This window comes from Panthera pardus, unplaced genomic scaffold (assembly GCF_024362965.1).
Source record: "Panthera pardus isolate Hobbes unplaced genomic scaffold, ASM2436296v1 HiC_scaffold_25, whole genome shotgun sequence".
In the NCBI taxonomy this organism is placed as follows: domain Eukaryota; kingdom Metazoa; phylum Chordata; class Mammalia; order Carnivora; family Felidae; genus Panthera; species Panthera pardus.
In genome coordinates this window covers 14,386,835-14,408,931 of record NW_026526821.1, presented here as the reverse complement: position 1 = coordinate 14,408,931, position 22,097 = coordinate 14,386,835, and the positions used below count along the sequence as shown (strand labels likewise).

The following is a 22,097-nucleotide window of genomic DNA, read 5'->3' as shown; positions in this document are numbered from 1 at the left end:
GCACGGCAGTCGATACATTTAAAAGGCAGTTGACAAAATGGGAGGGACTATTTGCAAACCATACATCTGAAAAAGGGCTAGCCTCCAAAATACGTAAAGAGCTCCTAGAAACCAATGAGCAAATAATCCGATTTAAAAATAAACAAAGGACCTGAATACACCTTTTTTCCAAAGACATATGAACTACCAATAGGTAGATGAAAAGGTGCCCAACCTCATCAGGGAAATGCTAGTCAAAATCACAATGGGATGGCACCTCACACCTGTTAGGATGGCTGTGATAAGAAAGGCAAGCGCTAACAGGTGTTGGCGACGATGTGGAGAAAAGGGAGCCCTCGTGCACCGTTAGCGGGAATGTGAATTGGTACAGCCACCTTGGAAACGGTCTGGAAATTCCTCAAGGTATTAAAAATAGAACTATCATGGGTTCCTCCAATCCTACTCCTGGATGTACACAAAGGAAATGCAATCTCTGTGTCCAAGAGACAAGGTAGCATCATTCACAATAGCCGAGATATGGAAACAACCTAAATGTCCTTCAGTGGATGAGTGGATAAAGAAAATACAGTATATGTATCTACATAAGGGACTCTTATTCAGTCATGAAGATCAAGGAAATCCCGCCATTTGCAACAAGGTAGCTAAATCTGGAGGGCGCCATGCAAAGCACAGTAAGCCGGACGGAGAATGACCAATACCGTATGGGGTCACTTATACGTGGAATCTAAAAAAAAAGAAATAAAGGCCCATTTCACGGAAACAGAGAGTAGAATGGTGATCGCCAGGAGCTGGGCGGAAATAAGGAGATGGAGGTCAAAGGGCACCAACTTTCAGTTACGAGAGGAGTAAGTTCTGAGGCTCTGTTTACATCCTGGCGCCTAGAGCTAATAACGCCGTATCACGTAGTTGAAAGTTGCTGACAGGGGCGCCTGGGTGGCGCATCCCACTCTTGGTTTCGGCTCAGGTCATGATCTCATGGTTCTTGAGTTCGAGCCCCGCGTCGGGCTTTGCACTGACAGTGTGGAGCCTGTTTGGGATGCTCTCTCTCTCCCTCTCTCTCTGCCCCTCCCCTGCTCATTCTCTCTGCTTTCTCACAAAACAAATAAACATTTTTAAAAAGTGTTTAAAAATAAAGTTTCCGAGAGTAGACCTTAGGCATTGTCCCTACACATACGTAAAAGTGTTAACTCTGTGAGTGATGGGTGTGTAATTACCTCGATCCTGGTTTTTATTCCACGACACGTATGTATGTCAAATCATCACGCTGTATCACATGTATATAAAATCATCACTTTATTTTTTTTTTATTATTTTTTTTAACGTTTATTTATTTTTGAGGCAGAGAGAGACAGAGCATGAACGGGGGAGGGGCAGAGAGAGAGGGAGACACAGAATCGGAAGCAGGCTCCAGGCTCTGAGCCATCAGCCCAGAGCGCGACGCGGGGCTCGAACTCACGGACCGCGAGATCGTGACCTGAGCTGAAGTCGGACGCTTAACCGACTGCGCCACCCAGGCGCCCCTAAAATCATCACTTTAAATAGGTACAACGATTAGTCAATTATTTGTCAATAAAGTAAAAAAGACCCCTCAAAACCAAAAAAAAACAACCCAAAACCCCCAAATGCGCCCAGGCACACTTCTCTGCTCCTTCAGCGGCTTCTTCTGATCCCCCGACTGAACTCTCTCCCATCCCTTCTGTCTCCCCCACTGTCAGCTGCTAACCTGGCCGTATACCTCACTAGATGAGCAGAAGTTGTCAGAAATGGGACAGATGCTGCCCCCCAATATCTGTTATCTCTTTTACACCTCGCACTAGAGCCCCGATGTTTAGCTAGAAACATGGCTGCCCGGACCCAACACTGCAGCCCCCAGACTCCTTTGCAGCCAGATGTGGCCAAGTGACTGAGTACAGGTCACTGTGAGCGAGCCAAAGTGACGAGTACGATATCCGAGCAAGCCCTGTGGCAGACAAGACTAACTGTTCCCCCAAATCCCCTCTCTCTTTGCTCCTTTTGGCAACAGAAATCCCGTTGTTTTAGCTGGTTCCATGGCCATTCCCCTAAGATGACATTTCCCAGCTTCCCTTACAAGAGAAAGGGTCATGTGACCAAGTTCTGGCCAATGGGCCCCTTTGTCAAGGTCCTCATGGCCACTCCACCCGTGGCCTGTCCCCCCAGACCAGGCCAGAAGGGAGATGGAACCAGGGCTGGAGGGAGTCCGGTGGAGCCGGAGGAGAGAGGAACAACATCGCCCATGGAGGTCGAGGGGCCCCAGTTCCCCTGCACTCGCCCCAGACCGGGAGCACCTCGAGCCCAGTGGAGGAAGGCACCAGCACGGCATCTCAGGAAGTTGTGAATCTCAAAGAATTTTTCTATAACCTCAATAATAACAAGACAAGTTTCAAGCCACCGTGCTACAGAAAAGATTTCATAATCTTTTTATCGTCTCTAGAGAAAACGGTCTCATGAAATTATGGTCATAAGAAAGGAGTGTGTCTCAACAATGTAGTAAAAGAAGAACAGAGAAGGATCGGGAAGATAATAGCAACACGATCGATAACTCGTTGCTTTTCCTGAGTCTTGGGTGTTTGTGGTCAATGCCAGCTTTTTTGACATGCCAGAGTTATGGCGATTTCTTTGCTTGAAAGAAAGATTCCCTTCCAAACTTCATTTCAGAACCATATTTTGTAAAACCACTATGGGTTGGTTGGTTGGTTGGTCGGTCCAAGTAAGAGTCCCTGAAATTGGATCGACTGGGGACGGGAGAAGGGTTGCAAGCTCAGTGTCCTCTGGTCCTTGGAGCCACAGCTTGAGAACGGGCCCTGGCCCTTCCTCCCTCCACCAGCTGCCCCCAGGATCCCACAGAAATGGCCAAACCCTGGAGCTCGGAAGTGGCAGTGACAGGAGGCTCTGGTGACCAATTTTTGTGGCTTAGCAGGCCGGGTGGGAGATTTCCTCCAAAACGTGTCTTAGTGTCTCTGCATAGGAGAGCCCCTTACAGTTCCCTCCAGCAAATGAATCCCCTCCATCTCCGCCCCCCGGCCCTTATTCCGGGGGCCAGGGTGAGCTAGGACTAGTGGGTAAGTCTTGAATCCATGTTTGTGACATTGTCTCGTCGATTATTTGCCCTCTTTAGGAGTAGCGTTGGGGAATGGCCAGAAGAATCCAGAATTCATTTCTAGGCTCATTAAAAGAGATGGTCAGGGGGCGCCTGGGGGGCTCAGTCGGTTGAGCTTCCGACTTCGGTTCAGGTCATGATCTCGCAGTCTGTGAGTTCGAGCCCCTGTCTGGGCTGACAGCTTGGAGCCTGGAGCCTGCTTCCGATTCTGTGTCTCCCTCTCTCTCTGCCCCTCCCCCGCTCATGCTCTGTCTCTCTCTCTCTCTGTCAAAAATAAATAAACATTAAAAAAAAAATTTAAAGGAGATGGTCAAGGAAAGGAAAAATAACAACCCAGTTCGTTGGGGCTGTTTGGGCCACATCCCCATTCAACGCTTTCTAACTCCCTGCAGCGGCTGGAAAGCTTTTACACAGAAGCTGAAACTGAACAGGCAAGTGACAAGGGAATCTGTGCTCAGAAGGTCACAGGTGGGCCCGGCCAGAGGCTCTTCTTCCAGCAGCGACTCTGGCTGCGTCCTTCCAGGTTCATGTGCTCTGGGAACGTTAGCAAACACCTTCCAGCATTTTGTTGGTTCCGATTGGCTTAATCGTCCATTTCTGAGCCAGTCCTGGTGGGCGGGGAGAAGGGGGGTGCAAATCAGCTTGCATCAGCAGGAGGTGGCGACGAGGGCTGTATTAATGTCCCCAGGGCTGCCCTTATAAAGCACCACAAACTGGGTGGCTTCAAACGACAGAAATTTGTGGAGGCCGGAAGTCTGGAATCAAGTGTCAGCAGGGCCGAATTCCCTCCGAAGGGTCTCGGGAGCAATCCTTCCTCGCCTCTTCCAGCTTCTGCTGCTTGTCCCCGAACCTTGGTGTTGCTGGGTTTGTAGCTGCGTCCTTCCCATCCCTGCCTCCCTCCCGCTATGTCCCTGTTTTAAATTTCCCTCTTCTCAGAAGGAAGGACATTCTCAATGGATCGAGACTCCACCTAAATGCAGCACCTCATCTTGCCTTGGTTATGTCAGTAAAGACCTGCTTCTCTGTCTCTCTCTCTTTTTTTTTTAAAGATTATTTTATTTTGAGAGAGAGAGAGAGAGAGAGGGAGAGAATCCCAAGCAGGCTCCACGCTCAGCATGAAGCCCAACGCGGGGCTTGATCCCAAGACCCTGGGATCATGACCTGAGCTGAAATCGAGAGTCAGACACTCAACCTCTTGAGCCCAGGTGCCCCAGCAAAGACCTCTTTCCAGATCGAGTCCCATTCACAGGTTCTGGGTGGACGTGAATTTTGAGGGGACGCTACTCAACCCCGTCGAGGAGTTAATGGCCGCAAACCCCATGGCTGAGAGGGGACAAGGTGAACACCTCAAAGGAAAATCAAGGTCCTCCTGGCATGAGAAAGGGACTAGATGCTGGCTACCACTTAGCACACTTCTCCCTGAGACATGCCTGCCGTGTGTGTGTCCAGTTCTGCTTGAACACCCCCACGGATGGGGCGATCACTGCTGAACCGGGCAGTTTGCTGCACAGGCGGGTGATCGCCAGGGGGTGACCCTGCCCTGGTGTTCACCATAGGTTTTGTTTACCGCCTTGGTTATTATTTGATCAAGGAGCATGGGCTTCCCTGGCACAAAGCTGATCTAAAGGAGTTGCGGGTGGGAGGGATGGGGGTGCCAATGGGGTACATAGAGAAGAGGTGACCCGGTCAAGAGGGGGGGGCCCAGAAACTGTACAACGTGTGAGGCGGGAGACCCGGGTTTGGGGTTCTGCCTCAGCTCCTTGCCAGTTTTGTGACCTTGGGCAAGTGATTTTTGCCTCCGTGAGCCTCAGTTTCCACATCCGTAAAATGGAGGTGATAAAAGGCCCTACCTCAGAGGTTTGCTGGACAAACAGAAATGCCAGATGGGAGAAGGTCTGGGCACCCACACAGAGTGGGGATCCTCCAAAACTTTCCCGTCAGAAGTGGGCGGGGCTTCCTGCCCCACCCAAGGGCACCCCCAGCTCCCGCCCTGACCGAGGGCCAGACTCAGTTTCCGTAACTGTTCATGTTGCTCTCCAGCACAAATACTTTTCCAAGCGGCATAGGAGGAGGCTGGGATTTCGACACGAGACACACGACTTTCACAGAGCGATGCTTTGAAAGTGTTTCGGGACCGTCACATGCTGGGTCCCGTCCAGGGTACAAAAGAATTATCATGGATGGTTTGGTACGTGGTTTTGGAGGTTTTCCACCTCGTGAAATTTTGAAGTGGAAGAGCTGACATTTTGCTTTTAATTGATCCTCACAAGAAGTGAAAAGTTCCCAAGTAGGTTATTATGTTGAAAACTTCACATTCTAAACAAAACAACTTTAATCAAATTTAGTTCTTAAGAATTATTTTATTTAGTGTTATGAAGGGAGGCACACCGAAATATTGTACAAAAAGTTACGTTCACGTGAGTCTCTTTGTTACAACATTTGAGAATCTTTAACAATTTTGCAGGTAACAATAGCACACATAAAGTCAATACCTTCCACAAGCTGTGTATGTGAGTTTCCCACTGGATTGGGCACTTTGTACAAACTTCCAGACTTGGGGCACAAAGCCATCCCAGCTCTCCTGACTTGACACCCTGGACTGGTGGTTACTGAGATATGGTCCCCAAAGCTCTCTCTGCCACATTGTTATTCATGCAGCTATAAATAGGACATCTGTTTTTAAGCTGATCAATACAGTGTTAATATCTAAAGTAACAGAGAGATTTTTTAAGCCTCCAATTTACACGTAGAAGGTAAATAACATGTGTTGTGTGCTTTATTGATTAGATGGATAGATACCTACCCAGTTACAGAACCACTGGTGAAACACAGTTTTAAGTCTGCCTAAAATGACTATAAAGTGGGCATTTGTCTCTTTGACTTTCCAAAAGCCAAAGGAAACCTAATGTCAAATGGCCACAATCGTCTGAATCCACAGCCACCGCGGTGCACACAAATTTTCTACTCTGCGTGGAGATTGACCACAATATTAACAATGTTTGTCTCCCTAGGCAGTAGAATAAGAGGGAATTTTAGTATGGTTAATTATGCTTCTCTGCATTGTCAGACATTTCAAAAATAACCCTATTAAAATGTGTAATAAAAATTTAAAAGAAACTCAAAACTCACTACAAACCATAAGGTCAAAGGGAAGCTGTGGTAGAGTCGGTTATTGTTCAGCAAACATTCACTCCCTGCCCACTCTCAGCATCGCGAGCTTTTCCACCTCACCCTCACGGAGGTTGGGCTTGGTCATGTGACTTGCTCTGGCCAATAGGAGGTGGGCTGAAGCCACAGGGTGTCAGTTCCCAGCCTAGGGATTGAGAAGTATTGGGTGTTTCCTCTCTCTCCTCCAGGAATTCCCATAATGGGCTTGTTCCAGCACATCTAGCCCGGATTGCAGAGTGAGAAACCTGTTACAGACCTGAACCTGACCTGCAGCCTGAAGCAAGGCTGAGCCAGCCAACTCAAACATCTGAAAGCAAAAAAGAAACAGTAAGATTTCTGGGATTGTTTGTTATGCAGCAAGCACTGACTAATACAGAGTCCAAACAGGTAGGCAGTGTTTTTACCTCACTCACTGAGTATACCCTTGCCATGCCCCAAAGCCCTAAAATAAAACAATGATACGGTCGCCTTCTCAAGAATGCCTTCCCTGGCTATGCACTCACACACACACACACACACACACACACACGCACACACACTGATACTCGATGTTCCTGCTTCCCTGCTTTACTGTCCGACATGCCATGTACCTGAATTCTCACTTACTTGTTTGTGTATTAACCATATCCCCTGCTAGAATGTGAATTCCACAAGGGCGGGCCAATTGTGACACTTAACCACGAGAGATTCCATGCCCAGAAGAGTGCGTGGCACGTGAGTAGACGCTCAGTGAATATTTGTTGAATGAATGACTAAATGAGTGAATGGATGAAAGTGTGTAGAATGTTTCAGATACATAAGAGAGGGGAACTGCACCGCAGAGGTTGAAGAAAGATGCTTTCCTCCTCTTCCATCGTATAGGCTGAAAAAAGTTGATAAAAACTTTTTAAATGGAAGGCAAATGTACAAAGTAATAAAGGCCACTGGTAGAAGAAGCAATAATATAATGGCTAAAAGCAGGGAAGCGAAAGGAAGAAGGGGCAGTGGAGGGAACGTATGTGAACAAAATTCCTTCTCTCTCTGGTCCCTGGCCGTTGTTTACGGTTGATAATTTAAGACACAGCGCTCTACATTTGTTCCTTAAAGCAGAGGCCTCAATGCTGTAAAATATGTCTCTCAGTTGTATGCAGGGTGGCCCAGACACTGCTTCTAAAATTTTCAAGTTAGGTGCCAAGTGTTGAAATTTGGGATATTTCATACTTAACCGTTTCTCTTAAAAAGATCTGGCCACGCTGGGCCTGCATTCTGGAATCCAGCCACCAGGTGGCGCAGAGTAGCAGCCCCTCCCATTACATGTGGCTTGAATCCTTGGTTTGCCGTAGGCTCTCTGGGCTTTTCATTCCGGGTGTAAATATTTAATGGTAAGAAACTCAAAAAAAAAAAAAAAAAAAAAAAGAAAGAAAGAAACAAAAAATTCTAACAGCAGTTATATTTCAAGTCAGTGGGGCCTAGGGGCATTGAAAAGATGGGAAAGGAGAGTAGCTCATTTAGAACCTTGTTCCCTAGGAGAGCGTTTATACATGAGGTCAGGTACATGCGCCTTGTTCACATAATGAAGGCACCAATTAGGTTTTAAAAGTCACTTAAAAATACATTTTTTTACTTTCGAAAAATTGAAAAACACTGGAAAATATAAAGGCCGAGGATAAAAACTGCCCGTGCCCTGCCAGCTGCTACCAGCATCTTGGTACATATTCACCTAATCGTTTGTCTATTGTGATAAATCAAGCTAGTTAGAAACAAAGACGGACATCTGGACAGGTGGACATTTCCACATCGTTGAGACCACGCTGTGTATAAAACGCTGTGACACTTGCCATTTTAGATTGTTGAGTATTGCACATGAGGCTGAGTTCACATACACATTGCCTTTGCCAACGTCAAAAACTGTATCAGCACTTTCTCCCAGCATCTGGCTTTTTCTCTCCTTCTGAGTGTGTAGAAAATTGAATTATGTGCGAACCAAGTCAACATTCCAGTTTTCCTGGCAAAGACTGATTCTGTCAGTGGAAACAGAGTGTTTTCATTTTCCTCCTCTCTCCCCATCATTCCACGCTTTTCTGGTTTCTCTGTGTGCATATTTCGCCTCTGGATTTGGCACTGTGAGGCTGCTAAGTTTTTCCAGATTTGGGGTCCGATGCCATCCCGAATCTCTGGGTTTGACAGGCTGGGTCGGTGGTTTCTGAGATATGAACCAAAAAGCTTTCTCTGAGGCCGTCTCTCAATCAGATGACAACTCGTGAGGTGAGAATTCGCGGTGACACTGCTTTCGGAAGCCAGAGTTCACTGCCTTCCGCCTGAAATGTACCTGCACAGTGCTGGGCATAAAGGAAGTTCCCACCAGGTCCTCGACGGTGGAAACCAGATCAGGTAGCTCTTGGCAGGGGATGTAACAGTTTGGCTCCAGATACACTCCCCTCTTCGCCAACATCCTCCGATCTGAACAGCACTTACGGCTTTCTGACACGGTAGCACCAGTGGCCAGTCTGACTTCTCTGATTCCACCGTGGGTTAATTTTTGAAGACAATCACAAGGTGCCCCCCATGTCAGCACCTGAGATTTCCAGGCTCCCAGGCCCTTCTGTGCCGACTGGAAGCCTGATTCCTGGGACAAGGTGGGGAAACAGGAGCTGCCACCACCCATCGTCACTGCACCTTGGAGCTTGCCCTCGGGGCAGTCGGCAGGTGCATCATCGGCAGCCCTCCTTTCCCTCCCCCTGCCCGCCCACCCACATGATGTGGTGGGCAGTTCCCGTGACTTTCCCGCTCACTTCTAGGTAATGACAGATAGCAGTATGATGACGAGAACAGTCACGTCTTCCAGTCACTTCCAAGTGTAACAGCCATCAAGACCCAGCAATTAACATGCCACCTCACATCCAAGTTCTGAATTTCATTCGTGTGACACCTCTCCCCTACCCCACTCTTACTGCTTCTCCTCCCCACCTCCCCACCTGACCGGGAGGAAGCTAAGGGACACGAAGGCCTCACGTGACTGGCGCCGTTAGGATGTGGCATCGTGCTTTCTGGGCTCCGTGGTGTTTGTAGAGGATTCCTTCTGTCATTAGTGTGTGTGTGTGTGTGTGTGTGTGTGTGTGTGTGTGTATGTGTGGTTCCTGGGAGCTCCACCCACTGGGAACCTCTGAATGAGCTTCCTTAAAGGCAGGGGACGTGTCTCCTCTGGCTGGCCACTTTCCATTTGGCCCGCAGACCCTTGGCATCCTGGGGTCCAGCACCTTCTCTTCACTGGAATCCTTCCCATTTCCAGGCAGGCCTCTCAACTGGGAATCCCAAGGGACCCCAGCCCAGCTGCTTCCGTGGGACTCAGAACCTCTGGGTGGAAGAAACTCACCCCTTTGGCCCACTCGCGAGCTACTTCCGGTTGCCGCTGGCAGTAATCCATCACCCTGCAGGGGCTGAGCGACCACAGTCTCGTCTCCTAGACTTTTCTAGGCCTGGGTCTGGCAGTTCAGGAGACTGGAGGTGCACCGCAGTGTCTCCCCAACTCCGTCCTCTCTTCGAGGTAGGCCCTGAGCTAAGGGTCTCAAAGCCGATTTCCACCCCCCCCCCCCTTGCAATTCCTGCGCAGGTGGAGGGGAGGGCACCTGTTACCCATCGGGTTACTCCTGACCTCTGGGGTTTCCGCCAGACTGAAGGCAGGAAGAGTCCCCTTCTCACGGCCCATGGCTTTCATTTCTTTCGACGTCTGTTCACAGCTGTCATCTCCAGCCTGTGTCAACTCCAGTATGGAAAACAGCCACATCTTCTTCTCATTCTCTTGTCCCTTTGTGACAGCACCACTCATACAAAGCGGAGCCCAAAGACCGTGCTAAGGCTGGCGTCTCAGAAGGGAGCGCGGGTGGCTGGGACACCGCCCACTTCCTTTCACCCTCCTGTTCTCGGTGGGGACCCCTCTGCCTTGCCTGCCCAATGAGGCCATGGCAGCCCCTACCCCCTGACTACAGCGATTGGCTCAAGAATGGGGGCGTGGCCAAGGCTAAGCCAATCAGAGTCAAGGTACTGCACCCTGGGAATGACTTTTAAGTCTCCTGAGACTGCCTTTCTTATTGGATGGCTGAGGGACTGGGCTGGGGCCCGGGGCCGGGTCTTGTCTCCTTGCTCCCAGCAAGGAGAGCCTGGTCGAGAATGAGGCCAAGACGGCAGGCAGAGTGAAGGTCAAGAGCATTTTAGGCGTCAGCCAGTGAATTTCTTTGTGCTCATTTAAGCCAGTTCGTGTTCTCCTTTTCTTTCACTTGCAGTCAGGGGACCTGGCTGATACAGAAAGAGGAAGAATCGCACCCCAGGAGGAAAAATGATCAAGCATCTCATCGGAAACATGCTGAGTCTTAAATGTCTGATGGGGGCGCCTTGGTGGCTCAGTCGGGGAAGCTGTGGACTTCGGCTCAGGTCCTGATCTCACTGTTTGTTCGTGAGTTCAAGCCCCACATCAAGCTCCGTGCTAACGACCTGGAGCCTGCCTGCCTTGGATTCTCTCTCTCTCTCTCTCTCTCTCTCTCTCTGCCCCTTCCCCGCTTGCACTCTCGCGTGCTCTCTCGCTCAGAATAAACAAATAAACTTAAAAAAAATAAATGGAATGAAATATCTCCTTAGCTTAACTCCCATCAAGAGTTTCATCAATGTATCCAGCCAGCAAATATCTCTGAAGCACCTCAGTTTCCCCGACACCCTGAGCAAACTGTTATCATTCAGATGTTATAGGTAAGGAAATTCGGACTTCGGCCAAGACCGGAGACCACGCTGGGATGTTGGAGCCGGGGCTCTGCCCCCGTGTGCGTCTGACGGCAAGGCCCTTGTTTTCCCATCAGGCTGCACCAACTGCTCTGAGAGGCGCCGACATTTGCCAGCCAATGCCTGGTTGCTTATTGGATCATATCCCGGGAACGAGCTCCTGGAGCAGCAGGGCCCAGGCTGTACCACCCCCAGGGGGTTGGCAAGACGTGTCAAGGCGGGGTGGGCAGCAGTCCCTCTGCCTCCTAGGGAGCCTTGAAATCATGCCTTTGCGGTCCAGCGAGTCTGACTTACCCTGGAGTCTCTCACGCGGCTTAACACAATGCCTCACATCCAGGAGGTGCTCGATCATAGTTTACCAAGCGAAGGAAATAATGAGGAAAACGTCCGCCTCAGCAACCAATGCCAGTGCTATGACTCAAGCCGTGCGGATTGTCCCCTGGAGAGGACCGCGTGCACATGCAATTCTGTGCCTAAGAATCTACCGCGCAGACACATTTGCACATAGACTCCTATCAGGGCCGCATCACAAGGTTGGGCAGGGTGTGCACTGCCCAACACCGAGAGGCATCTTTCACACCACGGGAGACGGGGGAAGAGGGAAGATCGCTTTTCACGGCCTACCTTTGTGTGCTGTGTGAATTCTTTTCTTTTTAGCATAGTCATATATCTTATTCCAAACACAAATTTTATCTAAAAACCGAGGTGGTGTTCAAATTTCTTACTACATTGCTTGGCGCATCAGCCATTCTTTATTATTATCGTCACCGTTTTTTAAAAGAAAACGCTGCATGTCATTACACCGCAGAGACACACGAGGGCGCGCCAGACATCTGCTGAAGGGTTTCATAGCCACAGTCACCGAAGGCTAGAATGCGGGGAGTGCAGGGGTGGGGGAGAAAATCCTGGGAGCCTCCTAGGACGAGAGTGATTCTTGGCTCCCTTTTGGTCCGGCGGGCCAGACTTGTCAATGAAATGCCAGGGCTCCTTTCCTGAGTGCTTCCCTGCTGGGAATCAGGGGGAGAGCCCATCGTCCGCAGGTCCTGGGGACGAGAGCTATGTAGGGGGAGCTGCCGTCGGGAGGTCCTCCTACCCCCGGACCTTAGCATCCTCATCGACGCGAGGGATAATAAAACCCACCTTGCTGGGCTGCTGTGACGATTAAGCAGGGGCTCTCAGAGATCGAGAGAGGCCTGAGCTAGTACTCTCGGTAGTGAAACACTGGAAAGGAGAAGAGAGAGGCACAGAAAGAAAAAATGCCCCAAACAGAGTTACCAAAAGGGAAGTGGCTTTTACAAGGTCAGATTTTAAAACTCAGGCCTTTCACACACACACACACACACACACACACACACACACACACCCCAATAGTACTAGGTAGAGACAGAGAGGGTGGGGTTCGTTTAAAAATAGTAATTGATGTGGTCTGACAGGGGACCCAAGGTTAATGATTTTCTCTGATTTCTTCTGCCATCCACTCAGCTCTGGCAGCGTTTCCCTGTGACTTGGGTAGAACCTTATTCAAAGATAACACCAAAAAATCCTTCACCGATGCCTGTGGCAGACAGATTGCTTCTCTGCCCGACAGCTGTCCTCCCTTTCTGCCCTTCCCACTTTGTTCCAGCACGGAGCAGATGGCAGTGTGCTCAGTGGAGAGATGATTTACCCCCAGTCCCAGGGGGTGAGTTGAAATTGATCTAAATCATTCCCTTTTGCTGGCAATTGGTTCATTATTGGGCGTATGCCCTGGTTCTGGCCAATGAGAAGTGAGTGCATGTCTCCTGGAGGCTTCTGGGAGAGATTTCCCCGTGTGATAAGACAAAGGAAGGCACTTGAGAAAATTCTCTTCTGTCTGTCCTGTCTTTGGACATTGTCAGACTATCCGGAGCTGCAGCAGCCATCTTGTGACCATGAGGAAAAGACCAGGAGACTTGCAGAGGCCTATATCCTCATGTCTGACATAATGGAGCTGTTGAATTCACCAACCCTGGGACCATCTGCTTCAGGACTTCTTGTGATATGGTACGCTTTCTAGAAAACTTCTGGCTCAAACATCTTGGGGATGATATGTTACTCGCAGCCAAAAGCACATCTGATGACACAAAGCTCCTTAGGAACAGAATGAGGCAATGCCCACTGCCTTCTTGAGCAGAATGCAAGAATTTGCATTTCTAACGAGCTCAGAGAACCTCATTTTGTGCAACCCTTGCCTCAGCCGTGTCTTGGCTGGAAGAGACGCCTGCAGGCGGAGTGAAGCTCAGGAGTCAGGCAGATGTGTTTCAAGTCTCGCCCCAGTCCCGCGCTGGCCGTGTGACCTCGGGCCAGTGAGTCGGTCTCTTTGCACGACTTCCCCATCTGGTAAAAGAACTCCCAGCTTTCCCCTCAAACCTGCTTCTCCACAGGACCCCGCCCCCACCTCGGTATGTGGCAGCTCCGTTCTTCCAGAAGCTCAGCCCCAAGTACTTGAATCAGCTTTGTGGGCTCCTGTCCTCTCACACCTCACCCCCAGCCCGTCGGAAAAATCTGTTGGTTCTGCTTTGAAGGCGCCCCCAGAATCGGACCACTTCCCACCCCCCTCCACTGCTGTCGCCCCGGTCCAGGCTAGCGTCAGTTCCCTCCGAGACCGTGGTGGCCACCTCCCCGCTGGTCCCTGCCTCCATCATCACTCCTGATACTCTGTGCGTCACACACAGCCGGAGAGATCTCGGTAGAACAAAGAAGCATCGTGTCCCTACTCTGCTCGGGATCCCCCGTGGCTCCCCCCCCTCAGTCAGAGTAAGAGCTGAAATCCTGCAGCGGCCTTCGAGGCTCCTGGAGATCTGATCTCAGCTCACCCTCCACTACACGTACCCTGTTTCAGCCACACTGGCCTTCTTGCTCTTCCTCCTGCCTTCTACCTGGAACAGTCTTCTCCAGATAGTGGCCTAGCTCCCTCCCTCACTTCCCCCTGGCTTCTGCTCAAAGGTCACCTCCTCAGTGAGGCCCGCCCTGATTGCTCACCTAATAACCGACCCCTCCTAACTTCTGCTCCCCCAACATTACCCCTGGCTGCTCCATATCCTGGTCCATTAGGTGCCTATTTGTTTATTTACTCTGTCACTATTTCTTTTAATGTTTTGTTTATTTTTGACAGGGAGAGAGACAGAGCATGAGCGGGGGAGGGTCAGAGAGGGAGGGAGACACAGAATCCGAAGCGGACTCCAGGCTCGGAGCCGTCAGCACAGAGCCCGACGCGGGGCTCGAACTCACGGACCGTGAGATCGTGACCTGAGCCGAAGTCAGACGCTCAACCGACTGAGCCACCCAGGCGCCCCATCTCTGTCACTATTAAAAGGCGGTCTCTATGACAGCAGGGTCCGAACCTGTTGTCTTGTTTATCTGGACATACAGTAAAATCCACTCCTTTTGTGGTACAATACTCTGAGTTTTGATACATACATAGAGTCGTATAGTCGCCACCACGATCAGGCTGCAGAGCCGTGCATCGCCTCCAGAAAGATCTGCCCTTTGCCAACCCCTCCTTCCACCCCACCCACTGGAAGTCACCGACCTGTCGTCTGCCCCTCAAGTCTTGCCTTTTCTAGAATGTCACAGGAACGAGTCGTACAGTCAATGGCCTTTTGAGACTGGCTGCTGCCACTCGGCATCGTGCTTTTGAGACTCATCCGTGTTGTTGCTTTCCTCGGTGGTCTATCCCTGTCGTGTTGCCGAACTTCGGGCTATGGTGTACCCGGGCTTGTTCGTCGCTCCCCCAGGTGAGGGCACCTGGGCCGGTTCCTGTTTGGGGTGATCGCGAATAAGCTTGTCGACGCGTTCACGGACAGGTTTTTGCACGAACACGGGGCGGTCGTGTCTCTAGGTTAAACACCCAGCAGCGGGATCGCCCGGTCGTAGGGTAGGTGGGGTCTAACCCTGGAAGAGACCGCAGACTGTTGTCCAGAGTGACATCTCCCACCCCCGCTGGCACCGCGGGGGACCCGCAGCCACTCGGTAACCCCACACCTGTTATGTTCTCACCGTTGTATCTGGCCAAGCAGGCGCTCAGGGAGTATCTGCTGAATGAATAAATGGCTGAACTGGATGCTGTCACACCGGGCGGTTATCGGGATCGAGTGGGACAAAGTTTGGAAAGCATTAGCCATATGCCTCGCCCTTGAATGCACTCAGGACCTGAAGGTCATTGTTGACATCAGGGGCCACCTCCCCAGGGGCAGTGTCCCCAGCTCCACAGGACAAGGTCCCCGGCTCACCCACCTCCTCTGTTCTGATCTCTGGCTGCCTGAGCTCCGGGCTTGGGGGATAGAAAGGTCTCCCCTCCTCAGGAACCGGAGGTAAGAATCCCCCGACGCCTAGCAGGACCCCCAAACCTGCAAGCACATCCTGGGCCAACCTTGTGGCTCTCTCTGCTCCAGCCGAGGAGGAGCCCAGGAGCCTTGGGTCCCACTGTGTTTTCCTTGCCTCCGCGCTGGAAGGTCCCCAGGCCGAGGAGGGGAGCGCGTCTGTTTTCCTGGCTGGCCCCGTCCCTTTGAGGGGGCCACCGATGCCCCCCCCCCCCCGTCTGTCGCGGTTCCTCCCAGTTTGGCCGAGCTGCTCGGCCTCCCTCACCCACCCCCACGGGGACCTGTTTGCAGAGTCTTTTCACTACCTTTGCCTTTTCACAACGACCCCTCCCCTTCCTGCTATTGTTTTTCTAGGTTAACTGAAAACGCTCCCCTCTCCTAGCTGCGGAGGCCCGCAGACAACGCCAAGCACAACAGGCCCAGCGTGGAGGGGGCCTGGGGCCTGTTCAGGCAGAGCCGGGGGGGACGTGTGTGGGGGCCAGGAATGTGAGCTAACGTCGCGTGGGGCAGCAGCCGGCTGCGGTGGGGACGCAGGCAGGCGCGAGGGAGTCGTAGGCCTCCTTTCCGTCTCTCTCTGCGCTTCTTCTTCCCTCCTGCTTTTCTGATCGGAGCAAATAATCCCTGCATTATTCTCCAATAATCCGTGTTATGACTTTCCGAGCACCTCCCACCAGCAGGAACCTGTGGCGAGGTGTGGGGGTGCGATCATAGAAACCCAGAGGGCCGTGGGGGGGCGGCTGTGCCCTCGAGGGGACAACTGGTTAGACCCTTTGGGTTGTCATGACTAGGGGGCAGGTGCTGCTGGCATCTCGGGGTGGAGGCCGGGGATGCCACCAACCTTCCTGCAGCGCACGGGACGGCCCCCCGCAACGGGGAGATGTCTGGCCCAGAATGTCAGTAGTGCGGAGGCTGAAAACCCCCGATTTCTCACGATCCCGCTGTGTGAGACGAGGATCCCGGGGTCCAGAACAGCTAAGTGCATGTCCAGGGACACACAGGCATGAAACGGCAAGGCTATTTCAACCCAGAAAGCCTGGTCCTGCTGTCCTCCTGTGCCTCCTGCTATTAGAGTTCAAGGGCGTGGAAGGTGAGTGCTGGGAGGGAGGGGCTCATTCAGAGCCCGGGGGGGGGGGGGGGGCAGGATAAAGGGGCCGGGAGGCGTTGGTGGTGGAGTTCTGGGGGCTTTCCGCAGAGGATGAAGGCAGGGGGGCTTTGGAAAGATTCCCAGGGGAATGGGGGAGCCTCTCACCCCCACAAGCTCCTCTTCCGGCCCATCCGGGGAGCTCCCCTGCAGTACCAGACAGTGAGCAGCAGAGGGCGCGAGAGTTCCTCCGCCGCCTTTCCATCCACCTCTCGCTGGAGAGGAAAGAGGCGTGCCTCAAAGAAAATGCGGAAAATACAAAAAAGCAGAACAAAGAAATCGACATCGCCCACGTTTTCGCCTCCGCGGACAGCTAAAAATTTAAATAGTGAGCATTTCCTCCCTGTCTTTTTCCGAGGCAAAGGTGTTGACGCTTTCTGTTTTGTTAGTTTTCCACCATAGGAAACGGTTTTCCACTCATCCCAGACGTGTGATCTTGTAGCCTGGGTTTTCACAGAAGGTCCTGTCAAAAGACTTGTGCATCGTCTAACCAGCTCTTCAAATCACCCGGAGCCGCTGAGCGATGGCCGTGGAGCGGGGGTGTCTGCAGCCACGTGTACCAGGCTCTGTGGGCGGGGACCTTAAGAAGCTGGGGAGACCAACAATACCCAGGGTCATTTCAGATCTGGAGCGATCCATGGGAGGGAAACCCCAGGGCGATGTGTAGGGGAGCTCCTGGGTGGTGGCCGCGGGGAGGCTTTCAGAGGAGGGGACGTCCGAAGGACCTGGATGATGACAAGGAGTCAGCCTGGGGAAGAAGGAGCTGCCGGTGGGTGCTTTTGATGAGGGAGCAGTGGGGCAGTTGCAGGCAAGGTACAGGCTTACAGGACCTCCCCCCCCCTCCCCCCCCCCCCCCCACCACCTCCGTGAGATATGTGCGATATTCCTCGGACACTCCTGGCTCCCCAAGAACAAAGGAAAGGGGTTTATGTTTGCCACAGTGATGTGGGAAACCAAGGCAAATGAAAAATTAAATTCCCTTACTGCCTACGGCCCATTGACAAGTCCTGGAAACCGGCACAGGGACCTCCCCCTAGGACCTCAGCTGCCTCGATGATGACACTTTGCTGGGGGCAAAAGGGAATCTTGGCTTAACATTATGCTGACCCCCCGCCCAGGAACCTGTAAGTCTACTCTAACATATAAAAATTCCTTTGGAAACTTTCTTTATCTCAACTCCTCCAAGATATATGCAGGCAATCATACTCCAAGCTTCTGGCCCCCTGATAGACGTCTGAAGGGTCTCACGAGTGAGGTTTTACCAAACGGTAATAAAAGGCATTTTCTAACATAGCCAGCCCCTCAAGGTCCTGGAAGCCTGGCTTCCCAAATACCTTTGAGACTTCCTCTATCCCTAACCCCTCCCAACCTGAGGGTATATAATCAGTTACCCATCACCACCCCAGTGCAGCCTTCCGGCCCATGGGTCCTGTCTCCCTGCTTTAATAACATCACCTTTTTGGACCAAAGATGTCTTTAAGAATTCTTTCTTGGCTGTTGGCTCTGGACCACCCCACCCCAAAACTTCATCGCTTTCACCAGGAACGCGCCTGGCATGTTTGAAGAAGAAATAGGCCGGGCAGGAGGCACCCGGCTGGAGGCCAGAGAAGGGGGGAGAGTGTGAAAGGCCAGCCTGTGGGCGGCTGCAGTGGGGACGTGCTCATCACACTCTCTTGGGGCGAGGGAGCTGCAGGAGAAAACTGGGGGGCCGGTGCAGCCCTCTGACAAAACGTGACCTTGGCCCAGGCCAGGTGGGAGCAGTGGACAGAGAGGTGATCAGATTTAGGGTGTGCCTTTGAGAAAGATCCCTGGGGCTTGGTGAGGGATGGGACGTGAGGGACCACAAGGGGTGCCTCTGGGTCCCTGGAGAAGGAAGGTCCCCTGTTCACCCGTTGCCTCCCCGCAGCCAGGAGCTCGCCAGCCCGTGCCCAAGGAGGGCATTCTGCTTTTTGACTTCCACGGTGGGGGTGAAGTGCAAGGTGCTGAACGAGGAAGAGGAAGACCTCGCTGCCAGGAATCCTTTGCATTTCACTTTGAAAAATTACTATTCGTTCGCTCTTTCAGATTGCAAAAGTAGCGACTAGTCGTTGTGGCAACGTTTGTAAAATACAGGTCGGCACAGAGCAGGGAACGATGGGTCCCCATCACCCCACCGTACAGAGACCCTTAGGCAGTCGGGGAAGGCTTCCTAGAGGAGGTGACCTTTAAGCTGAGATTGAATGGATGAGGAGGAGCCGGCCACGGGAAGAATTGGGTTTAACCGTTTCATTTAACCTGCAAGCATTCTCCTTTCCATGCTTACTTCACTTCTCACCTTCTAGCATAGCTTATGATTTCCCCGTTTCTTTCTTTCACTTATTGTCTCTTCTCATTGGAATATCCGAGAGCTGTTTCGCTTGCCAAGGAATGCTACAGGCTTAAAACGGGGTCTGGCAGGCGGTAGGGACTTAATATGTCTTTGTTGAATGAATGAAGGCTGCAGTCGGGTGCAGCTTCAGATTTCCTGTTGGCACCGAGTTCCCAGCAGCCCCAACGGATCAGTCAGGACAGGCAAAGGAGATCAACCCAGCAGCAGCAGGGATTCGGAAACAAGAGGAGTCTTGGGAGTTGTCGAATCGCGGTGAGGTTCCAGCTGAAACCCAATCCGCTGGCTCCTAAATCACCCGGGGTTTGCCTAAAACCCGAGTTAAGCCATTATGCGAGCTGGGTGATCTTGGGCAAGTCAACTAGCCTCTCTGAGCCTCAGTTTCTACACCTGGAAAATGGGGATAGATAAGAGGTGCCTCCTCCCACGGTTGTTGAGAGGGTTAACAAGTTAAGGTCACGGGATAAATAGGGATCGGGGCCCTTGGGTTCGGTCTTGAGAATGACTCACTGTGGGTCCAGTCTGGGCAGGAGGGCAGCCGAGGTCAATGCAGAGCTCCCCTCCCCCTCTGCCATCCTGGCTGCCTTGTCGATCGCCTCCACAGCTCCCATCACACCCGAGAGCTGCCCTTGACGTGTGTCTTGTGGATTGTCCATCTTGCCCTCACTGGCCACAGCCCCCCAACGGACTGTGACTCCATGAGAATGGGATCTCTGGTCCCGCACGCCGTGGTGCTCAGTGATGCAATGAATGAGCATGTGAGCGAGCGAGCGAATGAATGAATGAATGAATGAATGAATTAGAGCGATGAGAAGCCACAGAGCGAGAGAGGGGGAGGGGGTGCTGCTGAGGGGTTGCACTCCCGAGATGGTTTCCCAGGTTTCAGACGGTGGGGGATGGAAGTTGTAGGAACAGATCCCCAGGAAATACCAAGCGTCCCTGCGATATTGCGGGGTTTTAAACGCGGCCTTAATGTGATTTTTGCATATTGGGAGTAATAAAAACGTAGGCGATGTCTGCCCAGAACACACTCCCCGGTTCCATTTCCACTCTGCTCCTGAGCATTGCTGTTAAAGCGTCTGGTCCCGCGGGCAAAGGACGCCAGCTTCCTAGCGCCACGCCTGGAATGCCCAGAGCGGTGGCCCGCACCGGGCCGTCCAGGTCTTTGACAGCGCTGCGCGACAAGAACGACGAGTGACGTGGCGGCCGTGTTGACCGGCGTGTGCACGGGGACACGCACAGACACCCCACCACCCCCCCCACACACACACACGTTACAGGCAACGGTACTCACCCTCCATGTGGAGCCCTCTGCTCTTCCTGGTTTGTCTGTTTCGCTTTTTTATTTTTTCCCAAGCGTGGCCATCACCCACCAGCTTGATTGCATGGCCCATTTAAAGGGTCACAGCTCGCAGCTTGAAAATCAGCAGGCCTGACGCCTTCCCTCTACGGATGCGGAAACTGAGGGAAAACCCGAGGGGGACCCCGACCATCTTGCAGAGCTCACACAGCAAGTTAGCGGCAAAGCCAAGGAGAAGGAACTTTGATTTCCCTTCCAGCGTGGACATCTGAGTCTGGCGGGTACTGAGGGTGAATCCTTCTCTCGAGCCCCGCCCTCTGAGGCCCCCCCTCTGCCGCCTGGCTGTCTTCTCAATGGTTGCCGCTCGATGAGAAGATCGTGTTTATGTCTCTGTTTTCTTTCCCGTCCCCACTGTACCAAAAATGTAATCTTCACGAACACAAGGGCTTACCTGTACTATCTCTGCTGTGTCCCCAGCAGCCAGAAGGCTGTCTGGCACACAGTAGGTGCTCAATAAATCTCTGCTGAATGAATACGAGAATAAACGGAGTCGCTGGGCATCCAGGTTTTGAAGGAGTCAAGGCTCAGACCACATCCAGCTTACACAAATAGACCTTTATTAACAGGCAGCGGAAAACAGCCAGACAAGCCTGCCCGGAAACCCGGCGGATTTCCACGTCCCTGTCCTTCTGGAGGCCCGGACAGTGCTTTGCAGAAAAGGCTCCGTGGGGCAAAGGCCACGGTATTCTCGCAGCAGGATTTGTTCAGCATCCGTGGGGGTCAGGGCAGAGGCCGTGTGGGCATCACACCTAGGGTTTGAGCGTGCAATCCCCCAGATCAGCTCTGTCCACCAGAACCCTCTGCAAGGGCGGGAGGGTCTAGCACGGGCTAGATGTCGTCTCCCCTCCCCTTATCCTGAACAGCGCTGAGGTGGCCGAGGAGAGCGCCTTTGTAACAGCCGGTGCTCTGCCTCAGCCATGACTTTCACCGACGCCCACTTCTGTCTCCCTTTCATCACGCGTTAGCAAAGCCTCCGGTGTGGACCAAACGGCAAGCTGGTGGAGGCATAGAAGCCGCTGGCTGCGGGGTCTGATTACCTGATAGGGGGTCCCCCCCCCCGCCCCCGGGGAGAAAAAATTCCTGACTCCAACAACTGGCCACTGCTAGAGTGGAGATCGAAATCAACTAATACATTTATGTGCCCCCGTCTCTGCAGAAGTAGCAGAAACCTGAAATACACTTGCATGGGGACGCCTGGGTGGCTGAGTTGGTTGAGCCACTGACCCTTGATTTCTGCTCAGGTCATGATCCCAGGGTCATGGGATCGAGCCCGGCACCGGGCTCCATTCTGAGAGTGGAGCCTGCTTGGGATTCTCAATATCTCTCTCTCTCTCTCTCTCTCTCTCTCTCCCTCGTCCCTCTCCCCAGCTTGCACTCACTCTCTCTCTCTCCAAAATAAAACAAAATAAAAAACTAAAAGGAAGAAATTAAATGTAATTAATCCAGACATCCGACACAACATCCAGTTGTCATGTGTCTCAGAGTGATAATGGGGAAGGGTTGTGGCTAAGCCGGGCTTTCCTAAACAACTGATTTTTGAAACTGAAGGCGGAGGAGGGAGCCAAGGGAGGGCGGTAGGAGAAAACATCGCAGACGGAGGTAATTGCAAGTGCAAAGGGCCAGGGGTGCACCTGGTCTGTTTGGAGAACAGATCAAAGACCAAAGTGGAAAAGCAGTGAAGGCCGACAACTTTCTGTCCGTGCTGTCACAGCGAGGCTTTGGATTTTGTTCTCTCACCGAATTTCCCCCACCCCCACCCCACCCCCCTGCTTTGCTTGCGATGCTGGCAGGTACCAGGTTGAGCAAAGCTCCGAAGAAGCCAGAGATTACCTCTTGAAATAAAATCCTTTGTATAT

The 22,097-nt window shown here is 52.1% G+C and overlaps 1 long non-coding RNA gene across 1 annotated transcript; it reads left to right on the top strand.

Moving 5' to 3' along the window:
- Positions 1–17,388: 17,388 nt before the first annotated feature.
- LOC128773414 (uncharacterized) lies at positions 17,389–20,714 on the top strand. The gene is made up of 2 exons (XR_008417639.1): positions 17,389–17,640; positions 20,239–20,714. It is a non-coding gene; the product is annotated as an uncharacterized LOC128773414 (long non-coding RNA).
- Positions 20,715–22,097: the final 1,383 nt, after the last annotated feature.